This window comes from Panthera onca, chromosome D4, assembly GCF_046562875.1.
Source record: "Panthera onca isolate mPanOnc1 chromosome D4, mPanOnc1 haplotype 2, whole genome shotgun sequence".
NCBI lineage: Eukaryota > Metazoa > Chordata > Mammalia > Carnivora > Felidae > Panthera > Panthera onca.
The window spans coordinates 3,102,073-3,119,579 of NC_138351.1; the positions used below are offsets into that span (position 1 = coordinate 3,102,073).

At 49.1% G+C, this 17,507-nt stretch overlaps 1 long non-coding RNA gene across 2 annotated transcripts in view; it reads right to left on the minus strand.

Moving 5' to 3' along the window:
- LOC144614001 (uncharacterized) overlaps window positions 1-17,507 on the minus strand; it is a 44,594-nt gene that overhangs the window by 14,305 nt on the left and 12,782 nt on the right. Inside the window, exon 3 of one of the 2 annotated variants that reach the window (XR_013551535.2) lies at window positions 8,148-8,322. The exons of the other annotated variant lie outside the window; for it this stretch is intronic. This is a non-coding gene — a long non-coding RNA (uncharacterized LOC144614001). The remainder of the gene's footprint in view (window positions 1-8,147; window positions 8,323-17,507) is intronic. 2 annotated transcript variants of the gene reach the window in all.

The following is a 17,507-nucleotide window of genomic DNA, read 5'->3' on the forward strand; positions in this document are numbered from 1 at the left end:
GCCACAGAAAGTGCCTACTTCGCTCATCCCACATACAAGGTATAATCCAGGGAAAACCGCACTTCTCCCAGACTCTGAACCACCCAACGGACCATTAGAGGTTTGGCAAATGGATCTCATACGGCTTCCCTACCTCAGGGAAAGAAATATGTTCTTGTCGTGGTCTGTATGTTTTGTCACCGGACCGAAGCATCCCCTTGTAGACAGGCCAATGCTTCTTCTGTGGCTAAAATTCTGTTAAAGAAGATTACTCCTACCTGGGGGCCCCCTCTCACATATCACAGTGGTCGGGAAACCCACTTCACCATTCAGGTGCTTTGTTAGTTAGGCGTGCACTGTTCGGCCGTGTGATGTTACCACACTTGCACTGTGCACACGCCACACTCAGTCCTCAGACTTGTCACACTCACTCGCGGCATCGTGAAGTCTCAGCTGGAAAAACTTGTGGAGACTGCCACTGGTCCTTCTAAATCTCAGATCCATTCTCTGGGGAACTCCTGGACCCTCACCCTTTGAGACAGTCACAGGACATCCGGCCCGCTTGGCCCTGCCTCCTCGACCCACAGTCCGTAAAGGGAGGTCCCTTCCGTAGCGTCAAGGCTCGCTGCTCCTATAAAAACAACCACGGTTTGGTAGAGCAAGCTTTGCGCGGCGTGCTCCCGGGACACGCCGTCCTGCATCACCCCTGGCAACCCAGAGACTTCGTCTGTCGGGAAAGATGCCTCCAGAAAGACTCTCTTCCATCTCGCCGGCAAGTGCGGCCACAGTCCAGGGAACAGACTCTCGGATCCACGGGACACGTGCAAAGACGACACCTGACTGGCCCTGCCCGCCATCTGGTGTGGCCTGAAGGTACGGGCTTCCCGGAACTGAAGTTGACATCTGACCAGCTTTCCCACAATGCTCCCCTCTTTGTACTTTTCTTCCCCTTATTTGTGTTGGTTTCTGTCTTTTGTGTTACAACCTTCTTCCCAACACTTGGCGATCCTCAAATATTCATTCAAGTTTAAGACCGAGGCAGAGAACATCTGATTGGAAGCTTGGGTGGGGGCTGGTGTGAGGGGTTCTCCACTTCAGACACACATCTAAGTGTTGTTTCTCTTCTGCTGGGCACTTTCCTGGGAAGACTCTTCTGTGTCTCTGACCTTCCAAGAAAGGTTCAGTAGAGATGTGGGAGGCACACGGAGAGCTGCGGTCACGTGTGGGGTGAGGGGACAGCCGCCTGGGGACAGGTAAGGGGCCGCCGTGGGTTGTGTGGTGGGGCTGCAGGGGAGAAAAGCTGTCATCCCCAAATGTGTCCTCTCCGGCATGTGTGTGTATTCTGGGCTGATTATTTTCATGAAACAGAAGGCTCGGGAAGAACCCTGACCTCCCCCAGGTGCCTGAAGAACGTAGGCAGAGAAGCCGCTTCGGGGGGCAGCTGTCGCCGTCAGTGACCCCAGTACAGCAGGAGGGGGACTGGGAGGCACCTGTCTGCCTGTTAACTCCTCCGTGTCCCACATCTGTCTACCAAACGTTTACTGTACCATCTTCCCTGTGAACCATCTTCCTTCCTAACACCAGTTATTTCCAGGTCCCTTTGTATGGGAGAAGACACACAAGTGGGGAGCAGGAAGGTCTAATTGGAACTGGTTCACATTGGAAGGGAAAGAAAATTGTTAAGATTCTCCAGCTTTCCTACATTCGGTCTGGGTCTGGCACCTGTTAGCTCATGACAGAATCACACCGGTGTCAGTCGTCGAGGAAGTAATCTGCATCTCTTTCTCTGTCCCCAAAGCAGACCACACGTGTCCTGCAAGATGCTATGAAAACAGCAGCAGAGCGTGGGCACACACTGTGGGGTCTCTTACCGCATGGCCACAGCCCCCGAGTCCTGGCACTAGCATGCAGCATCCTGCAAGGACATCCAGTGTTCCCCAACCTGGTGTCCCCCTCTTCACAGCTAGTTGTCGAGACCGCGTCCTTCTGGAAATGGATTCCGAGTGAGACTGCCTGCAGGGGGCTTCTCGGGAGCCCTGGCAGGAGCCACATGTGGGAGGGAAGTGGGAGCCAGCGGAAAAGGCAGTGGCCATAGAGGCGTCATCTGATCCCTCGGGAGGTCTGAGGCTGATGTGGCGCAGAACTGCCCCTTTGTATCCCACGAGTGACAGTCACCAGGGTCAAAAGCTGGCGGGGGGGGGGGGGCAGTTCCTGGGGAGGGCTCTACTCCTCTCTGAGCCCTCAGCAGGCAGCACAGCCAGGAGCTGGGGGGAGGAGAAGCCCAGTCCTGGGAGGGAGCTGGAGTGTGCCTGCGGAGGGCCAGGCCTCAGGCACCTGGCCAGCCCCCGCTCCCGCAGGAAGCTGCTGTTCTGCCTTCAGAGTTCACGGTCACCTTGACAGTCTCATATCCTTCATCTATTTAGCATGCAACCACACCTAATCGGTGGGGCCGGTTCTCTGCAGGCCGGTCCCCGCCCCCCGCGATCACGGGTCAGCGTCCACGGGCCAGTTCTCCTCCGGCTGGTCCACCCGTGATCACGTGTCAGCGTCTGTGAGCCAGTTCTCCACGGGCGTTCCCCCGGCGGTCACGGGTCAGCGTCCGGGGGCGACTCACTGCCGCACAAGGACACGGCCGAATCACAGCTATTCGGAGTAGCGTATTGCGAGCTGTGCCGTACTTGCTAAAACCAGTGGCACCATCGGTCTGTGACACGAAGGAGGGGGCCCTTCTCTCTTGCCCGAACTCGAACTCCACCGTACGCACCTTTGGAACAGGGACGTGTGGAATGGAGAGACGGTCTTGCAGCAACCACTTGCTTGAAGCTGGTGCCCTCCCACCCCCAACAGACTGCATTCATCATCAGTTAATGCATAGATACTGTGGCCTCTCTCTATATCCAGGAGAGGTTAATGAACTCTCATTTAAATCACTATTTCATTTGTTGAGAGTTGCTCTTGACTGAATGCATTATCTGCTCCAGCTGTCTGTGGTCAAGGACCACAGACACACTTAACAACAGGGATTGTCTCCCAGTCTGGAGTCTGGAAGCCTGAGATCCAGCATGGGCAGGGCTGGTTCCCGTGAAGCCTCTCCCCTGCCCTGGAAGATGGCCACTTCCTCCCTGTGTCCCTCTGTGCATGTCTGTGTCCTCACGTCTTCTTATGAGGACACGGTGTAGGACCCACACTCCCAAAGATCGGCTTTCAGACCTGTGTTTAGAGAGTTTTTTCTTTATTTTTATTTTTTTGTTAACGTTTTTATTTATTTTTGAGACAGAGAGAGACAGAGCATGAATGGGGGAGGGTCAGAGAGAGAGGGAGACACAGAATCCAAAGCAGGCTCCAGGCTCTGAGCTGTCAGCACATAGCCCGACGCGGGGCTCGAACTCACAGACCGTGAGATCATGACCTGAGCCAAAGTCAGACGCTTAACCAACTGAGCCACCCAGGCGCCCCGAGAGTTTTTTCTTTAAAAAGACCAGCATACTTTCCCTTATGGGTAGTTTGAATTTTGTGACTATATTTATATGTATTCGTTGTGCCCAGAGTTCGATTTTTGGCCCGATTTTCAGAAAGGTACGTGATAAAAACCAAAAATTCTGGCTTTTAATTTTTACTCAAAAGTGCTCTTAGCACATCAAGTGTCATCAGAATCGCCCAGAGGGCTTGTTAAAAACAGATCACTGGGCTCCACCCCCGGAGTGTCTGACCCAGGGGGTCTGGTGGGGCCTGAGGATTTGCATTTCTGACAAGCCCTCCCAACCCCGCTGGGGTGCTCACCCATGTGTTCCAGACATGGTCCACCAGGTGGCGCAGTGGGAGCACCTCCAGACAGGCCATCAAGGCCAGCGGGCCCTCCAGGTGGGCGGTGGGCCCCTGTGCACCAGGGACCCTCCCCACAGGCCATGGGTCCCCTCACCCCTGTAGGACTTTTACCCTAAATTGTTGCGACCCAGCTTCAGCTGTGGCATTTCAGACCTCAAAAGTAATAACATTTTTTAAAAATTTTATTTATTTATTTTTAATGTTTATTTATTTATTTTATTATTTAAAAAAAAATTTTTTTTTTAATGTTTATTTATTTTGGAGACAGAGAGAGACAGAGCATGAACCGGGGAGGGTCAGAGAGAGAGGGAGACACAGAATCCGAAACAAGCTCCAGGCTCTGAGCTGTCAGCACAGAGCCCGACGCGGGGCCTGAACTCACAGACCACAAGATCATGACCTGAGCCGAAGTCAGCCGCTTAACCGACTGAGCCACCCAGGCGCCCCAATGTTTATTTATTTTTGAGAGAGAAAGAGAGCACGAGCAGGAGAGGGGCAGAGATACAGAGGGAGACACAGAATCCGAAGCAGGCTTCAGGCTCCGAGCAGTCAGCACAGAGCCTGAGGTAGGTCTCGAACCCACGAACCACGAGATCATGACCTGAGCTGAAGTCTGAGGCTTAACCGAATGAGCCACCCAGGTGCCCCAAGAGTAATAACAATTTAAATGACACAAACTGGTAATGAATAAAGCAGTAAGGAGCTATAAGTGTTTTTTTAATACAGGACTTTCCATGCCTGCACAACCAGCATATGCAAAATCCAGCTGAGGAGGATGAAGGGAAGGGTCTTTGGCTTTTACTGTCTTTTGTTCTTACATTTGGTTTGTCAGAGTCAATGGGATCCACTTACTTGTGAAGTTAATTTCCTAACCATCTGCTACCCTTCAGCCTAACTTGCAACGTGAGCTATTCCTGTTTAAACTGTGCGTGCAGTCAACAGCAAGGAAATCATAAGTGTTTGTATGACTCAGACAGTCAATCAAAGGAAGTGATTAGTATTTGGGGTGAAGGGAAGCTAATTAAATATGTGCCTAATCATGTATATATGAGAGCAAAGTACTGTAATGAAATTGTCATTTTGAGTGGTACAAGTCAGCATGATGATTAAAAACAAAAGTCATGAATAAATAAGATATTTATTAACTACAGGGGGACTGCAAGATCCAAGTAGTCAGAAAGTTGTACTCAGCCTGGTTATGTGCAGACTCTATGACTTTGTGTTCAAGGGTCTTAAATGTTCAGTGCAAGCTATATCTAATTACACTATGGACTAGATCTATGATTTCTAGCAGTTTTCCAAATGATAGGAGAAAGTAATTATCAAGAATGCACCTTTGTGGAGGGGGAAAGAAAAAAACCCAAACTCTATTAGAGGAAATAAAAGACATGGGAAGAATGTCAAGTTATTTTAGTACAAGCAGGTTTCTGAACACTTGATTAACAGAGGGTGTCAGAAATCTTTTTTCTTTTTCTGTATGCCTCCATTGTACTTCAAATTAGCAAAGAATATTGCCTTTATCAAGGCCAAGATTTGCATGTTGCAAAGAGAAGAAAAGGAGTAAGTAGATCATCTTTAATGATGATTCTTGGCACAGTTAGAGCCGGAAGGAGCAAGGGGTAAGTCAGTCTGCGTACACGAAGTGCCCCGGGCCCACCCCTCAGATGTGTGCACGTTTTAGGCCTCTGGTCGGGGGCGCCGAGGGATTGAAGGATAAGACAGTACAATCTGCTGGGAGGGGACTGTGAGATCCTCAATCACAGGTCAGTTCAAGGTGAATTTCAGATGGAATCCTACAGCTTAATCGTCACATCTGGGGCGTGTTCTCTGTCCATTCTTCTTCCTTGTAAAGGAAAATCTGTGCTCACATGGTGTCTCAGTCAGCTTGGGCAGTGGCGCAAACACCATGGCCAGGCGGCCTAAACAGCAGACATTTCTTTCTGTCCATCCTGGAGCCTGGAAGGCTGAGATCAGCGTGTCAGCAGGCTTGATTCTTTCCGAGGCCTCTCTCCTGGCATGTAGACACCACTCTCTCCCCATGTCTGCACGTGCTTGTCCCTCTCTGTGTGTCTGTGTCCTGATCTCTTCCGTTTATAAGGACACAAGTCACGTTGGATGATGGCTACCTTAATGACCTCATTTTACTCTAAAATATAAAGGCCGTCTGTGCATACACAGTCTCATTCTGGGGCACTGGGGATCGGAACTCTGTCATATGAATTTTGGGAGCCCTGAGCACAGAGTGTTATGGCAGCAGTTGGCTTCTGGACGGGAGACCCTAGAGAAGCCTTGTCAGAAGTGAGTCCACGGCTCAGCAACTCTGCCAGGTGAGTCCCGCTCCAGAGGGCACAGATTCCACCCAGTTCCTAACCACCGCGTGGCGTGCCGTGGTTACTGAGGGCAATGGGGGTCTGGTGGTCAGCTTCTACTTCCAACAAGCAAGATGTCGATACATTTAAAATGAAATTTTAATTTCATAATTTCATGCTGCGATTTAAAATGTTCAGCAGTAAGGGGCCCCTGGGTGGCTCAGTCGGGTAAGCGTCCCACTCAATATCAGCTCAGGTCACGATCTTGCGGTCATGAGTTCGAGCCCCAAGTTGGGCTCACTGCTGAACGTGAAGCCTGTTTGGGATTCTCTGTCTCCCTCTCTCTCCTCTCTTTCTGCCCCTCCCCGGCGTATGCTCTCTTTCTCTCTCTCAAAATAAATAGGTAAACTTAAAAAAAATTATAAAATGTTCAGCAATAACTAAATCACTCTGTGGACGAGGTACTAATGCCTCTCAGTAAAAAGCACAGTGTGTTTCCTGCAACATGAGAATGGCTGGCATGTGGTAAACCCCGCGGAAGGCAGTGGGAGAGAACCATCGCCTGTGGTGCACGCAGAACCAGTGTCTCGCTGGCCACGACTCGGCCAGTCACCCTGCCTGCCCCGTGCTTCTCTACTGAGCACTCCAAGCAGAGCAGGCGTGGATGGGCCAAGGCCCAGGGTAAGAAAACCGGCCTGCCTCTTGGTTCACGGGAGCGCCCAGCGCTCCTGCCTGAACACGGAGGGCTGCACACTTCCCGGGGAGGTGGGAGATGACGCACCAGAGGATGCACAGCCATGTCCCCAGAGACGTCCCTCCTGTAGCTGGTGGCCAGAGACGTGCAGAGCCGTCATCGCACGGGGAGGGCTTTGGGGGCTGTGATTCTCCAAGTGTATCCTCAGACCAGCAGGGTCAGCATCCCCAGCGAGAGGGTTGGAAATGCAGATTCCTGGGCCCCACCCGGATCTGCTGAGCCACGACCTCCGAGTGTGTAGCCCAGAAACCAGCGTCTGAACAGGCGGTCTAGGTAAGGCTGCCAGGCACGGTGAATAAAATAAAGGCACACAGTTAAATTTGAATTTTAGAGAAACCCGATTTTTGCATGGGACATGCTTATACCAAAAATGATTCATTGTTTCTCTGAAATACAGATTTAACTGGGCTTCTGCCTTTCCTCTGGCAGCTCCAACCCCAGGAGATTCCGATGCTAAAGTTTGGGAATCACTGGTATAGAGATTTGCCCTGATCTGGCACTTTCCATGATGAACTTCAATGGGTTTTCATTAGATTCCTCCTGACTTTTATCTTTCTCTGCTCCTTTTGTAACTAATGACTCCATGTTCTTTTTTTTTTTTTTTTTTTTTTTTTTTTTAAATTTTTTTTTTCAACGTTTTTTATTTATTTTTGGGACAGAGAGAGACAGAGCATGAACGGGGGAGGGGCAGAGAGAGAGGGAGACACAGAATCGGAAACAGGCTCCAGGCTCCGAGCCATCAGCCCAGAGCCTGACGCGGGGCTCGAACTCACGGACCGCGAGATCGTGACCTGGCTGAAGTCGGACGCTTAACCGACTGCGCCACCCAGGCGCCCCAATGACTCCATGTTCTACAGACTTCTTTTCCTGAATCTGGGTCTAGCTTATCCAAGCCAAGCAGACACCCAGAATGTGGTCGTATTTTCGTTTTCACCACAAGGGACTTGGAATGTAGTCATTACTGGGGAGAAGGACGTGACCCCAGCAGCCATGCCAGGCGGAACTGCCCTTGGCTGCTTCTCATCTCTGTCCTTACGCTTACAGGTCGCATTAAGATTTGTTCTGATATTTGCATGGTTACCCGACAGCCTTACCGTTTGCTCCCACTGTAGATTCGAGGGCCTCCCCCGACCCCACCTCCTCCCCCCCAGGCTTCTCCAGAGAGAGCAGGAACATCAGGTGCATGGTCCTCTCCCAGATCATTCTTGTCGAAACGCACCAGTCCATGAAACAGCACGTTTCGGGAATACGGGAATGGTGGCCAAGCATCATACACTCACCCCCTTTATGTCCAAGTGGCATTCGTGGTCACGGAGGTATGAAGCTCTTGGAGGAGCTGATGTGAACCTTGTTAGACATGAACCACACACAGGGCTGCGCTGATCCGTCCTGGCCCTCACGTGGGAGTGGGGTCAGAGGTCCGAGAACGGGGCCATGAGGCATATTTGTAGAACTCTGGAAGGCGGACACATCACAGTTACTGACCACATAGCTTTGTTTCAGACAGCTGAAGAGCCTTCTGTCCCCACATTTGTCGCCCTGGGTACCTGTCCCTCTTCCCTTCATGTCTGATTCTCTGTTCTCTCCCTCGTTTCCTCTGCCTTTTGCTCCTCAGTTTGGTCAGGGATGGTTTTTAAATGTCACCCTCCCCCCCGCCCAAACTGCATGGACCTACTACATGCTGTTTGTGGCTTGTGGCTAACCGGAAAGGGGTTAGACTGTGCACCCTCTGATCAGCACACCTGCCCACATCCACAAGTGCGTTCGTAAGACCCTCAGAAGTCATGTCCTTATTCTGCATCTGGCTCGTGCCTCCACACGTGCATGTTACTAGGTCACAGCCATTAAATATAGAGGAAAAGAGAACTCCATGTTTTTTTTCCTAAGTGTTTATTTATTTTTGAGAGCGAGTGAGCACACACGTGGGGGAGGGGCAGAGAGGAGACAGTCCCAAGCAGGTTCCATGCTGTTAATGCAGAGCCCAACATGGGGCTTGAATCCATGAACTGTGAGATCGTGACCTGAGCCAAAGTTGGATGCTTAACCGACTGAGCCACCCAGGCACCCCAAGAGAACACCATTCTTAAAAATCATTGTGGATGGAGCTCTTGTTTTGATTCTGGGTTGGACACTGAGCTGTATGGAACTATTGATAGTTAAAAGGCAAATCCTTTAATACAGCACGTGTTGTTGTTTATGACAGACAGTAACTGACCAACCAGGGCTGGTTGAATGCAGGGTGTTTGTCGGCTGAGGGCCTAGGAAGGTCATATGATAATATTTGGCAAATGTGTTCAAGAAACGGAGGTAAATATGTCACTCTTGGTGGTGACACATGTGATTACAGACAGAAAGTTGCAGCCCCAGCGTTGATGGAAGCTTTTTAACATTGGGTTTTCTTTTCCTCGAGCAGATTTGCCCGATGATTCAGTATAGCAAGAAAACAGTGCATTTTATACTTAGGAAGAGGGCATGTGGTAGTCGAGACATAGGCTGTTCACATGTTTCTATCAGGTGGGTTTGAACTGCGGCAGTGAGGTCGGGACAGCTTAGGCTGGTGACTGCCTGTGTGGCCTTAGTATCGACCGGAGTTGTAGTCACAAAAGATCATTCCAGGACCTGAACAACTGAGATTTCAGCCCTGTTGCCAACTAGGGGGCGATGTCCCTGTCATGACACGGACACTCGATGATCCCCCCGCTCTGGGGTCCTTCTCACATAGTCGACGCCATCGCCGTGCGCTGATTTCCACCACGTAGATTCAGCATCTGGACAAACAGGCGGACCTCTCCAGTGTGGCTGCAGATGGGGTGTGGGTGCGCAGAGCCAGGAGGGGCGGCCGGTGAGGTTGGCAAGGCAGGACAGACAGCACGGGCGGTGCTGCTGGGGCTTGATTCCAAGCAGTAACTCCAGTCATTTACAAGGTTTTCATGTCATAGTTTTTAATGCATTGATGACTGATGGCAGGAGCAGGAGTTCTCAATTATTCACGAGATTGTTCCCGTAACTCCTGCTCAAGTTCCCCAAAACAGTCATGTGGGAATTAACTTCCAAATATTATTATGCTTTAAAATCATATTACCTCAGAGTGGATGTGTGGTTGCAAAAAGAATATGTCACCTGCCTTCTGCCTGGCAGGCGTTCTGTGCTTGCCCTGGGGGCTGTAAACGCCCGTCTGGGCCCCCGCCTCCCGGAGCCCCCTGATCCTGCCCCAGCTCCGGCCCTGGGCCAGTCGGGAGCACATGCACGCCGAGACCCGGGCCATGGAAACGTCCCAGGAGGACATCTGCAAAGACCTCTGTGTCGACCACTGTGTTCAGATGAGTTGGCTGAGGAAAGCTGTGTTAGCTGAGGTTCTCCAGAGAAACAGAAACAACACTGCGCGTATACGTAAAACGACAGGGGGTGAGGTGAGGAGGGAGAGAGAGAGTGGAAGAGATGTATTTGAGGAATTGGCTGGAAGGTCTAAGATCTGCGGGGCAGCGGCAGGCTGGAGACCCGGGGAAGACTGCTGCAATCTTGAGTCTGAAGGCAGAACTCCCTCTTCCTTGGGGAACTTTAGTCTTTAAGACCTAAAACTGATCAGACGAGGCCCACCCACATTATGGAGGGCCATCTACTTTGAAGTCTGCTAGTTTTATTTATTTATTTATTTAATTTGTTGTTATTATTTTATTTTACAGAGAGAGAGTGTGAGCAGGGGAGAGGGAGAAGGGCAGAAGGAGAAAGAGAGAGAGAGAGAGAGAGAGAGAGAGAGAGAGAGAGAATTTCAAGCAGGCTCCATACTCAGCACAGAGTCCTACTCAGGGCTCAATCCCACAACCCTGGGATCATGACCTGAACCAAAATCAAGAGTCAGACACTCGACTGAGCCACCTAGGCTCCCCTGTACCAGAATTAATGCAAAATTTTCCAGGAACTTCTACAGTGCCTTCTTTGGACCCAACTTGTGAGCAGTTGCCATTCAGCACTTAGAATAGAGCACAAAATGACTGCCGTTTGGCTGCCACAAAAGGCACACGGCTTCGGAATGGGAGCCCAGGGGCGCCTGGGGGGCTCAATCAGTTAAGCGTCCGACTTCAGCTCAGGTCATGATCTCACAGTCAGTGAGTTCGAGGCCCACGTTGGGCTCTGTGCTGACAGCTCACAGCCTGGAGCCTGCTTCAGATCCTGTGTCTCCCTCTCTCTCTGCCCCTCCCCTGCTTGCACTCGGTCTCTCTTTCTCTCAAAACTAAACATAAAAAAAAGAAAAAAAAAAAGGAATGGGAGCCCAAAGCCCAGGGTGTACTGGGAACCTCCTCAAGGATTACAAAGTAGCTGGTTCAGAGGCCTCGAAGAGAAATCTCCAGAAAGGGGGTGTGAACGAGGCCCACCTGCTGGTGTCTGTGGGGTCTGCAGTCACCTGGGGCCTCTCCTGTCAGGAGCCCAGCGGGTTTTCTCAGAGGCTTCCATTTCTAGCTCCCTTCACAAAGTGCATCTCGAGGCAGCATGATGAGCAGGAAGTGTGGCAAGTGGATGAGAGCTGCCGTGTGCTCCCCGCACCCTCCCCAACCGTGAGCCTGCTCCTTTAGCTCTCTCGGGGGGCTGGGGCCTCTCCTGGCCACGGGATGAGGTGGCCAGCTGGGTGCCAAGGGGACCAGACACCTTGCAAGAGCGCCTCCCCGGAGAGTAGGCTTCTCTGCAGTGACAGAGAAAACAAGAGGACACTAACCTGCTGTCTGTGGCAGTTCCGGTGGCCTTCCCACATCCCCCCGCCCCCCGCCCCCGTCCCCCTCGCTGTGACTAGAGCCCCAGGTGAGGGCTTCCCTCAGCTCCTTAGTGGGTTCGAACCCTACATCAGGCTCTGTGCTGACAGCTCGGAGCCTGAAGCCTGTTTCGGATTCTGTGTCTCCCTCTCTCTGCCCCTTCTCTGCTCACACTCTGTCTCTGTCTATCAAAAAAATAAACATTGAAAAAAAGTTTTTAAAAAATCCATAAGGGGCCCCTGGGTGGCTCATTCGGTTGAGCGTCCAATTTTGGCTCAGGTCATGATCTCATGGTCCGTGGGTTTGACCCCCGCATCGGACTCTGTGCTGACAGCTCAGAGCCTGGAACCTGCTTCGAAATCTGTGTCTCCCCCTCTCTCTGACCCTCCCCCGTTCATGATCTGTCTCTCTCTCACAAAAATAAATAGACATTAAAAAATTTTTTAAAAAGAAATGAATTTCTCTTGTGAAGAAAATTTATTCAACCCACAGAAACTCCTGACTTCAGTTTCATCTTCTTCCATTAAATTCCAGAAAACTTAGTTTGATTTTACTTAAAAATTGCATGCATAATGTTTTTTTTAATGTTTATTTATTATGAGAGAGAGAGAGAAACAGAGAGAGAGAGAGAGAGAGAGAGAGTGTGAGCAGGGGAGGGGCAGAGAGAGAGGGAGACACAGGATCTCAAGCAGGCTCCAGGCTCCGAGCTGTCAGCACAGAGCCAGACATGGGGCTCCAACTCACGAACCGTGAGATCACGACCTGAGCTGAAATCGGACGCTTAACCGACTGAGCCACCCAGGCGCCCCTACATGTATAATATAATGCCATGTTTGTAATTCTTTCCCCATCCTTTGGTTTACCTTTCGGCACATGTAGAAAGTTATTCTCTAGGTGCTGCCTAGTGTTGCTTTGAGCTGATTGGAGTCAGGATGATATTTACATTCTTTGTTTTTTTTTTTCTGTATCACTTTTTTAAATAACAAGAATCAGTTATTGTTTGGAAAAAATAATGTTTTAAAAAGCATATTCTCATGGGGCACCTGGGTGGCTCAGTCGGTTGAGCATTTGACTTTGGCTCAGGTCATGATCTCACGGTTCATGAATTCTAGCCCCACGTTGGTCTCTGTGCTGACAGTTGAGACTGGAACCTGTTTTGGATTCTGTGTCTCCCTCTCTCTGTGCCCCTCCCCTGCTCGTGCTCTGTCTCTCAAAAATAACCCTTGAAAAAAAAATTAAAAATAAATAAATAAATAAATAAATAAATAAATAAAAAGCATACTCTCAAAAATGTAACAACATGCAAAAACAGGGATCACAAAGCTGTGTATCATGACATTGTATAGGAGAAGGGCTGGGAAAGAGTACCTCAAAAGGTCCCTAGTGATTTGTGAGAATTGAGATTACCGGGTTTTTTTTCCATAGCTTTTTTTGATATGTTAAATATTTAACATTAATATGTATTATTTCTCTGTATTACTCAGGGTTCTCCAGAGAAACAGGGTCAACAGGATATACAAATAGAGATTTATTATAAGGATTTGGCTCATGTGACTCTGGAGGCTGAGAAGTCCCCAGATCTGTGATTGGCACACTGGAGGCCCAGGAGCTGATGGTGCTGGTGCCCATCTGAGTCCACATCTGAAGGCAGAAGACTGTGTCCAGCTGGAAGATGGGCAGAGAGATGGAATTCTCCCTTCCTTGGCCCTGTGCTCTATTCGGGCCTCGGTCGACTAGATGCCCTCAGTGGGGAAGGCACTCTGCCTTATTAGTCTGTTGATTTAAATGTTTATCTCACCCAGAAAATGCCCAGAATCATGTTTAACCAAATATCTGGACACTCCAGTGGAATTGACAGATAAAATTAACTATCACACTCCTTATAATGAAAAAATAATAATTATTAAGGCCATTGAAGGCAGAGACGCAGGGTGATCTTTCAAAAGGAGCGTCCATTGGCTGCTTACTGGCTCGGTTCTGCACATGGTGCGGGCCTGTGGAGACCTTCCCCAGGACATCAGCAAATACTCTGAATGACCTCGCTCCTTTGTGCTGCACGGAGGGTATTGGGCATCGTAGGTGATGAGGGAGAGAGCTTTGGGCCCGCAGGAGCCACTGCTTTAATGACCGTAGCTCTGTTCACGGCGCATCCTGTGAACCCAGTTACTATGCCCGAATCTCACTCCTCCCCACCACGGCTGCGTTCTTCTTTACAGACGGGGAAGGTGAAGGGCAGAGAGGCCACGTAACCCATCCAACACCACACAGCAGGCAAAGGACGGAGAATTTGAACCCAAGAGGCAAGTATGGATCAGCTGACCTCTTGCTCCCGGGTTGGCAGCTCCATTCCTCTGTTTCCCTTGGGTGCCAGGTAAGGGCAGGTGGACTTTTTTTTTTTTTTTTTTAATCAGGGCATCTTTATTGCAACACGTATATAATCGCAATGCATTTTATATATACTTGAAGGGCTTAAAATCTTACTTCCCAGCTCATTAACATAAAATTGACACTGAAGGCCCAGAAATTTGAGTTTAAGGTGTGACCCGTGGAGGAATGATTTACACATCCTGGGGCCACTGTCTTACGGAAGGGCTGCCTTTAAAGAGTATTCCGGGGGGGCGCCTGGGTGGCTCGGTTGGTTAAATGTCCCACTTTGGCTCAGGTCATGATCTCACAGTTCGTGAGTTCAAGCCCCATGTTGGGCTCTATGCTGATAGCTCAGAGCCTGGAGCCTGCTTCGGATTCTGTGTCTCCCTCTCTCTCTGCCCCTCTCCTGCTCGCATTCTGTCTCTCCCTCTCAAAAAAAAAAAAAAAAATAAATAAATAAATAAACATTAAAATAAAATAAAATAAAATAAAATAAAATAAAATAAAATAAAGAGTATTCCAGGGTGTCTCATCTTCTAGGACACTGCTGAGGAAGGCTATCTTAGGCACAATTCACATTTTTGCACGTTTCCTGAAACCAAATCATTTTATTAGATTTTGTAACACTACTGCTTTCTTTTATACGGGGTCCCTTGGGGATTCCCCATGTTTGGAATTAAATTCAAGCCATCTATCTTTTCTCACCAGATGCCTTGCCATCGGGTCTGGTTTTGGTAATATTTCGAGGACCACAGACACCTGGGTTGAGCGCGACGCATTTTAAACAGTGCAGCAACATGGCTTTCGTTTTCCTGAGACTAGATACTTGTTATTCAGCCAATACAATTCCAGATTCCTAGACAGATGGAAAAGTCAATATTTTTTCTTGAACACATCCTAACTCCTAGACTGCTTCTTCCTGAGTCTGTGTGTGAAGCTGGCCATACACGCACCTGCAGATGTAGTGGCTGTGCTGTACTTTTTTTTTTTTTTAAAGTGCTGTACTTTTTACGACAACTTGCCTCCTGGAAAGGGCCCACTGTCCTGGTGGAAAACGTGCTTGTGACAAATGTTTTAGTTTTGAATTTTGGTGCTGAGAATTAATGGGTCACAATAAATATATGAGGGGATTCTTTGTGGTTTTTTCCTCAAGGCGAGTTTGCCTTTTGATATTATGAATTACTTAAAACATCAAGCACACACATGGACAAGCGTGTGTGCACACAGGGCAGTAAGAATAGGATGTGTCATCTTCTTCCTTTTTTTAGTGTTTATTTTTAAGAGAGAGAGAGAGAGAGACAGAGCGCCAGCAGGGCAGGGGCAGAGAGAGAAGGAGACACAGAATCCGAAGCAGGCTCCAGGCTCTGAGCCGTCAGCACAGAGCCTGACATGGGGCTCAAACCCACGAACTGTGAGATCATGACCTGAGCTGAAGTCGTACGCTTCACTGACTGAGCCACCCAGGCACCTCTGTGATATAGAATTTTCAGCATCTTTTCTGCCACAAAAGTACCAACTATTATTTAGTCCAGGAATTGCGGGAAATTTCCTAAAGGCAGAAATTTAACCATTACTGTTTTTAGTTTCTCGGTGGTTACTTCCAAATTCCAAATTATATTGGGGAGCTGGGTGGCTCAGTGGTTAAGTGTCTGACTTAGGCTCAGGTCATAATCTCGCCCTTCATGAGTTCGAGCCTTGTGTCAGGCTCTGTGCTGACAGCTCAGAAGCTGGAACCTGCTTTGGATTCTGAATCTCCCTCTCTCTCTGCCCCTCCCCTGCTTGTGCTCTGTCTCTCTCTCTCTCTCTCTCTTAGAAATGAATAAACATTAAAAAAAATTTTTAAACAAAATTTCAAATTATAAAGTTTCTCCATTTTTCGACCTTGATTTGTTTTGTGATGACCTTCTGTTATGGAAGATGGAGGTTTAGCTAACATGTACTCCTCTCTCCTTCCTCTGCATTATTTTAGGTACATTATCACAGTCAGTGCTCTTATAGGTTCATATTTAGCTTTAAGTGGTTGCTTGAACTTGAATTTCTTATTGGATCAACTTTAGATGGTAGGAATTGCTGAGCCAAGCACGTCTCCAAACCCTGCCTTTCCCTCCATCTTTCTCCCGGCCTTGTGTGTCCCACATTCTTCCAAATAGCATTTATTTTTTTAGTGATAGATTTTTTTGCCCCATTTTTAGCAGCTGGTATGGTTTACATACCATAAAACTCACCCACCTCCAGGGTACAACTCACTGATGTTTATAAATCTATAGCTGTGTAAGATCCACTAGCTCTGTTCCAGAACATTCTCAACATAAGTATGCACTTATTTTTATACTGTCAAAGTAAATGTCATTGAGTTTGGTCCCCTGGCCATATATGGATTTTCTGGGTTTCATCTAGAAGTCAGGTCAATACACCACGTATAGCCATGATTACGACAGTATAGGGACGGGCCCGGTGCAGACTCGTGACTGTTTACTTAATTCACTCAACAATAAATCATTACTGAGAATCCACTTGTGTCAGGTGCTGTTTTAAACACCAGCAACAAGGGGCGCCTGGGTGGCTCAGTCGGTTAGGCGTCCGACTTCAGCTCAGGTCATGATCTCACGGTCCGTGAGTTCGAGCCCTGCGTCGGGCTCTGGGCTGATGGCCCAGAGCCTGGAGCCTGCTTCCGATTCTGTGTCTCCCTCTCTCTCTGCCCCTCCCCTGTTCATGCTCTGTCTCTCTCTGTCTCAAAAATAAATAAACGTTAAAAAAAGAATTTTTTTTTAAATAAAAAAATAAACACCAGCAACAAGATGGCGAGCACAGTGCACCTGGTGCCTGCCTGCATGATGCTTAAACTCTGGAAAAGCCATTGACACCATAAAGTACCGACCCACACATATGCATATCCATTAGCTTCCACCAGCGAATGGTGGCTTCAAACCACAACCACCTGATTATCATACATCTGATTACTGCGTCATCTGGACTGGCCATCCAGTCTGGGCCAGCTTGTTTGGTCCCTGTATGTGTGGTCAGTTAGAGGGTAGTGTGGAAGCCGGCTGATGCAGGATGGCCTCCTGACAGGGTCTCTTCCACCACATTCTGTTGGTCAAAGCAGCCATGAGCAAAGGGGGAACGTAGACCACCCCGCTGAAAGGGGGATCCTGGGTAGGAAGATTACCCGACCTGAAGCAGCCATGCTGGGAGAAAACTCAAGCCTCACAGAGAAGCCACGTGCAAGAGCTCCAGGCCTGGGTGAGCCTGCCTTTGGGTCATCCCAGGTTAGGTGCCGGATAAGTTGGGAAAGAAGCCTCTGTCGTTTCGGTCCTCTTAGCTGGGGATTCCAGACTCCAGGGAGCAATCAAACCATCCTGTTGGGGTCTGGCTAAATTCCTGAGTGCAGAATCCAAGGGGCATAATAGAGAGGATGTTGTTTTATCACAGTAAGTTTTGCAGCAATCCATAACTGGTTTGCTCAAGGAGAAAGAGAAAGGAGAAAGATCAAGGAGAAAGATGGGGGAAGTACTGGGTCAAGGAGAA